We start from the raw sequence: 7,231 nt of genomic DNA on the forward strand, positions 1-7,231 counted from the left end.
TCCTCCCTCACCCCTGCCCTTTTCTTTCTGCGCCAAGCCCGCACATGAAGTCCCACCTAACCCGCATCCAGACCATGTTTATTCCCCCTCGCCTTTGACTTGACAAGACGTAGCCTCAGCCTTACCCCTGCCCTGTGTGGCCTCTCTATATGGAAACCATGAAAATAGACTGTGCTCTGGCTTGGATGCTCCACTAGCTGCAGCCGTCGCACTCGCCCTGTGCACATCTCTAAGCAGTTCAGCTTGCGCTCACTGCAGGTGGATGCGCGGCCTCGGCAAATGTGCTGGACAGTTCTGGGCGCGCATGTAGGCAGCTGACACTGAAGAGCAGAGTTTGCTGCTCCTGCACACCCTCTGCAAACTGGCCTGGCAGCTGAACGAGCCAAACCAGTCCTGCAGCGTAAGCCAGCTGGCCCTCACCCTGCACCAAGATGTGTTGCTCCAGGGAGCCAGTTCTGGAGGGCAGGGTGCTGGCCCCTGCCCAAAGCCAGCCTGCCTGGGCAGCAGCCAGGGTGCAGGATACTGGCTGGAGAAGGACTCCTTTGTAATTGGTCCTCCTTCTCAGTAAGGATTAAGAGGGGTCTCTGTTGGTCTCATCTGGAGGCCTACAGGACAGGAGCATCTCGGGGCGCTCCTCTCCATTCGAGAAGGATGAGTCACTCCCTTGGCACTTCCAAAAAGCTTGGTGGATTTTTTCAAGGAGACCACTGGCCATATCATAGCGCAGTGAGGTTACGGTGTTACAGTGGGGTCAAAACCTCTCAGAACATGTTGATCTTAACAGAGGATATAGGAAAAGACCATTTTGATGCTTTTCCTCTCCTCTTTTAATTAGTTTTGACAATTCAATTTATATATGTGCTTGTATTCTACAGTAAAGTTAACCATTGATTGAAATAGTATATAAGACATAATACAATTTTAATGTATCCCCTGTAATCAAGTATGTCCATCATATGATTTATCAGGTTGCCTTCACTGGGTACTCTGCTTTAGCTGAATTGAGGCCCTTAGTTCTGAGCACTAAGTGATGAATTGCTAGCAGCAGAAAAGCTATTCCCCTGTTTAAAATGTCTTTAAGTTTCATGACATGTTGGCAGGAAAGCAAGACATTGCCTTGTTAAGAAGCAAATGCTGCACTGGAGATGAATTTTCCTATGAAAAAAAAAAAGTGCAACTAGGAAATACAGTGCCTTTGGCTTCACTCCATACCCTGCCAAACACCTCAGGCATCTGTAGTGAGATTTACAGCAGAAAACTCAGACTAATACCAGGGACTGAGGGGTTACCTTGGGCATTTTGCCGCTGCTGCTCAGGAAAGCACCTGTATCCACAAGAACATGCAGAATGCACAAAGATGCTCCAGAACTGCAGTTATCTGCTTGAGGCCTCCTTGCCTCAAACTTCTTATGAAATGGGACATTCAGTCATAAGTTAACAAAGCTTTTGCCAAACATCCAAAATGTTATCAGATCAGCAGAAATAGAAAAGAAGCAGATTCGTTTACTCCACAAACTTCCCCTCTCTTTCTCTGCCTTGAAGTGTTCAAAGAAAACAGGGTTTGCATCCATGGTTTTGCTTGTCCCTCATCAGTACCAGACCTGGCAGGGAAGCTGAATTGAATTGCTTTGAAATTTGGTGCTCCGTAACTTGGCGGCTCAGGCTGAAGATGAATGTTGTCTGGGGTTGGGGTTCAAGCTTTACTGCAAAGAGGGCTGAATTCAGACATGAGACAGAGAAATGTGGGTTTAATTCCTAACACAGATTAAACCCTCTTTGGGGTTCAATCTTGGTCTGTCGGATCAGGGGTTGAATGAGTTATTCAAATTATAATTACACAAATACTGGGAAAGGGAAATGTACACTATCGACAAAGAGTGAAAATGTTTGTTTTTTGATAAACTTCTGCAAGTTTTTAACTCAGATTTTCCTGTCACACCTTAAGAGGTATCTGTTAAGTTGGAACTCTTTCTCTGCTGATATGTGTGGGAAGAACCCTTCCCATGCTGACTTTTCCTTTTGCAGTTGCCTTGTATCTGCAGACAAATTTACTTCATATTGGTTTCTGTTAGAAACGTAACAATGTCAGACCTCTGCAGGGAGTGCAGAGTTTGGCTGGACTCCCAGTTCTTTTCTTCTTTAGCTGTGGTTTCGTGTTTCTTTCTTCCTTTCACCTCATACATAGAATTTGCAATCAGAAAAAACAGAAACATGATCAGTCTTTGTCTAAGAAAAGATACAGGTCACTTGTATTCATGAGACATATAGACAAAAATATACATAGTAAAAATATTAAATTCAGATGTACACAACAGCGTTCTTACATTCTGCTTAAAACCACAGCATACAAAGCAAATGGTACCACACTTCAATCTCGTGTACAAAGTATGTGTTCTAAATAATTTTTCATTCTTCCCAAACTTCAGAATTAAAAGCCAAAAGCATTCAATACAATTCACAAACGTAAGCTACATCCCACCTACGGGATACACTATATCCCGTGTATGGGCTATACCTGCTATGATCCATTCACATCAAACAACTGTGACTACCTGGACCGACTGTATTTCCAATGTGTGGGACTTCGCAAAATGGCACCCTGGAAACACATCTGACAGTGCAGAGTAAGGCTCCAAAACAGTCCTTTTTCCTGGTAGGAATCTTTGCATAATATTTTGCCCACCTAGGCTTCTTATGTGTTTGACTCGTTCAAAGAAGCACAGTGCCAGGGTTAACGCCCTAAGGATACAACATGCACAGGGACAACTACTCTGGAAAAAGTTTTCCTCACTCCACAGGGCACCTTCAAGAGCGAGTGGTCCTGTGGGTCCCAAAACAATGTATTTCCTGGCTCTACCTTCCCTTTGACCAGTGACAGTTTGGTTCGGAGCAGCTGCATGGTGAACACAGTGCAGAGGTTTGGTGGTTTTCCAACACTGCCTAAACTGAACTTATTACCGGCAGGGTGCACCAGTAAATCTCTAACTGGGGCACCTAAAAGCAAGTTTTATTTCACTGAACTATTTGTAGCCAAAGTGTAGTCAGTTGTTTTAAATTGTTTGTTATATTTTTTAAATAAAAAAGCAGAGGGGCTGTTGTGATCTTTTAATCTGTTTTTCTTACAACACAGCTTGTAAGTGTTTGCTTAATTAATTCCTGCTTGAGCTGCAGCATGTCTTTTAGACAAACATCTGGACTGGATTACTGTGTTGTGCAGGTTTTGGTCTCTTCCCTTATAGACCAGCTGTTGATCAAATTCAGTGACCTGTATATAAAACCCCTTGGTTCAATGCCTGATCAGCAAATCTTGGACCTAGGGCAGAGAGAAAATTTTACTCTTGTTCACATGCAAAATTACTGAGTGGTGGTGACACTCCTGAAATGGCTTTGAAAGAGAACCAATGTATGTAGTCAGCCCCAGTTCATAAGAGCCTGGTGATTTGGGCCTTAAAATGCTGGCCAGCAGCATCTTGAGTGGTCAAACAGCAACTATATTTAGGCTTGGATTTTTTAATTGCATTGGTCTGACAGATGATATGATTTTCTTGGACTGTTTTATAAGGCAGAGTACAGTAATACATTAAATAACACTAACTTCAAGTCATCTGCTATTTCACCCAAGCTTGATTTCTGTGAACCCTTCTGCATCCATAGTACACTAAATCCAGAAGAAATGCATTTAGATTTGGACACTGCCCTTGCCATGGTAGTAACAATAATAACAAATACCTCATCTGTAGCAATTAATTTGCAGCAGTAGGTCTCAAATTGAATCACCATTTCCATTTTGCAGGTGTGGAAAGTGAGACACGGAACAGATGGTTATTTTAAGTCTGTGGCCCACTTGGTGGGCATGCCATCGGGGACAGGAACATGGGTCTCATGCTTTGGGACTCCAGAAAGCTGAAAGATGGAAGGAATTGCCCAAGGACATAAGACCACTGCTGACTCTGGGACTAGACCCCATCAGCTCACCACCCTCTATGCCCTGCTTACAGAACTATGCAGCACTGCTCTGCTCCAGGCAGTGTGTCCAAAAGCGTGCCTTGGGTTGGGTCACACTTCCCCGGTGCCACCCCCGAGTACAGGCAACATGACTTCTACTCCATCTGCTGGGATATGGTTGCTCCTCCCACCACCACAGCTCTGCTGTCTGCACTGGTATAAGAAGGAGGGGTCTTTGGAGGTATAAGCCAACTCTCCACCTCCTTTAAACTGTTCCGTTTAAAGTGGTTCACTCCTCAGAAGGAAGCAGGAGCTAACAGATACTGTCCTCCTTTCTTTACAGGATCTGCTAATGGTGAAGATCTTTCTGCTCCACCTCATTCTCCATGAATGGATCTGCAGGATAGCTTGTTCAGTGTTGGATTTCCTTCCTTACCTAAAGAGCCTGAGCCTCACAGTCAGACAAAGGCCCTCTGCAGCTGACTGATATGCACTGGGAATGCTTCATTTAGCACGTTTCTTTTATACAGCCAGTTCACAGTGAATTGGATCATTTTGGGTGTGCCTAAACTGTCTTAACAGTGCACTCGAGAAACAAAACCCCCATGCAGTGTGGTGCCAGATGCTGGGCATTGCACCCAGCATGGATGGGATTGCGTTAGACAGCATGTGGGCTGCTGCAGATAAGGCTTAGAATGCTGCGAGTCTGACGGTCGGTGCATGAGCTTGTCTCCAGACATGCCTCGGCAGGCTGGCCCCTGGCTGGCCACAAGGCAGCTGTCTGCAAGAGGGAAAAATTTCAAAACATGTGTAGGTAGCTACCCCTCTGGCCTCCTACCAAAGGCTGTGTAAGCCAGCCCGCTTACGGAAATGTGCTCGTCTTAACCCTTCATGTTAGAATGTAAAATTCTCAAAGCATTAGAATTGTGTCTCAAGAGAACCAGGACAGAACCATGTCCTTCTTTGCTGCCACTGGAAGGGATATGATTTCTTCACTCATAGTTTGTTTCAATCTGAGTTTGGCCACTGTCATAAAAAAATTATATAGGATAGAGGGTCCAGACATCACCTTTTATTATCATCTAGTTTACTGACAATATCCTGCCTTGTCTATATCCTGTGTGAATTCCACAGGCAGGAAGATATTTCTGTCTTAGGCCATATACATTGAACCCATGTTCTTCATTAGTACTGCATCAGCATTGTAGAAAGTAAATATATTATGATTTAATCAGTTTAGGATTATGTCTGAGGCTTTGAATGTTCCTCTCCTGCCATGTGCAGCTCAGCTCAGTGAACAGCAGTGAGGACGCTTCATGCAGTATCTGCTCTTGCTTTGCACGTGCATCATTTCAGCACTAGTGCAAGTTCCACTGCTCTCCAGGTCTCCTACGTCCTTTGTGTTTTGTATTTGCAACACTTCCCTCACCATGTATGATTGTCTTAAATTCTATCACAGCCTTTGAAAAAGAAATCCCTCTACTGATCCTTCTGAGAGCATTATGTTTGCCCTCTGATACACACACTGGTCTGTCAGCTTGGAAAATGCCAGCCTTCTAATGACTGAAGGATTATGAATCTATTGCTGAGCGTTTGCAGAAGTGCTCTTGTGATTACAGATGTGTCTCTTCATTCACCCAGGGGCTTGGTGCCAGAAGGGCTCAACGTGGCTTTGTGGGTCACTTGCCTCCAGTGCTGAACAAGGGGGAATCTCACAGCGGTCAAAAGCCCAGCCCCATCACCCGCTGACCGCTCCCAGCCTCCTCCTTTGCACACACTGGGAGTTCCTCTCTTTGAAGCGAAGCACTCTTAGATGGTTCAGCCCAACACATTGGACTGTTCCATTTTAAGTCTGCACAATTTTGATTTTCGTATAATTTATCAGGTTAATTTCTGTCCCTATTAAAGTTAGTAAAAGCCTCACTAATGACTTCAGCACAGCCAGGACTTTGCAAAATATCTTTAATTAATGTATTAGTCATAAGTTGCTAGAATTTTACATATTTTAAATAAACTCCATAATAAATAAGATGGATTATGTATGTTGTCTTACACTTTATATATCTAACGTATATGAAATCATGGCACTACTGAAGCAGATGGCAGAACTTACACTAACACCAGTGGGGCCAACATTTCACGCCATTTCTTTTCCCAAATCTAGCAAGAGTTTCCGGTGACTGAACAAATTAGTGTCTTCATATTACCTACTGTGCAAGCCTCAGAATAATTTTTCTGCAGGTCACAGCAGTACTATAGGGCCCTTGATATCTGGAAAATCCTTTGAGGTTCAAACTGCTATAGCTGTACTAATGATTACTGGTTATTTTCCTGCTACAAATGCTTTATTCTCAAAGCAGGAATGGCAATATCTACTAGGAAGGTTATTCAACAGTTTCCATTGTAAAACCATATTTTCCATTACTTTATGTTGCTGAAACTTAGCCATTCAAATTCAATGACACGTGCCAGACAACTGCCTTAATTTTGGGTTTGTCTTTTTTTTTTATTTTGAGGTGTGGAAAGTCTAAGTTTCCAACATCAAGATAAGAAGAAAGTAAACCCACGGTAAAAAATAAACCTCTGTAGACTGCTGTCTTGAGGAGCTCCAGCTTTCATGTGCAATGAAATACGATAGAGCACAGACTAAATCAGATAAGAGCTTTTACTGTATTTAAGACAATTTCTCCAGATTGCTTTCATGTTATAAAGCTTTAAAAAACCCTGTACATAGCTAATGTTTACTAGCACATGGTGTTTACAAGCACATGATATTTGGTAGCTGCAACACCTAAAAATTCATGCTCATTTAGCACAGGCCAGCCCTTAACAGGACATGTTGCTGTTTGGACTCCTGCCTCATGCCAACGGGAGGGAGCGCCGAGGGTGCTCTCAGCTCACAGCTTTGCAGAAGCCACCATTTGCTTGTGGTTGTGCCTTTTGTGGGGTCAGGGAGGGATGGGGCATCGAACCCAACCGCTAGGGACTCATCTGCCCGGTGCCCTGCCTGACAGACTGGGGCAGGGAAGCTGCATGTTTTGAATGCAGAGAGAACGTAACGTAGGCAAAGGTGAAGGTGAGGAGCCTGGAGAAGCCACACGAGAGAAGGAAGCTACCAGCGAGATCTACAGGGACGCAGAGAGCTGCACAAGCACAGAGGAGCTTCAGGGACACCCCGTGTCCGGCAGGGCGAGCAGGCCCCGGCCACTTTGGTCCCGCTGGCAGCACCCGTCGTGCCTGCCTCGGACAGGAGCTGGCACAGGCACACCCCGGCCTAAGCGCGAAT

The sequence above is a fragment of the Phalacrocorax carbo genome, chromosome 7 (genome assembly GCF_963921805.1).
Source record: "Phalacrocorax carbo chromosome 7, bPhaCar2.1, whole genome shotgun sequence".
NCBI classification, from domain to species: Eukaryota; Metazoa; Chordata; class Aves; order Suliformes; family Phalacrocoracidae; genus Phalacrocorax; species Phalacrocorax carbo.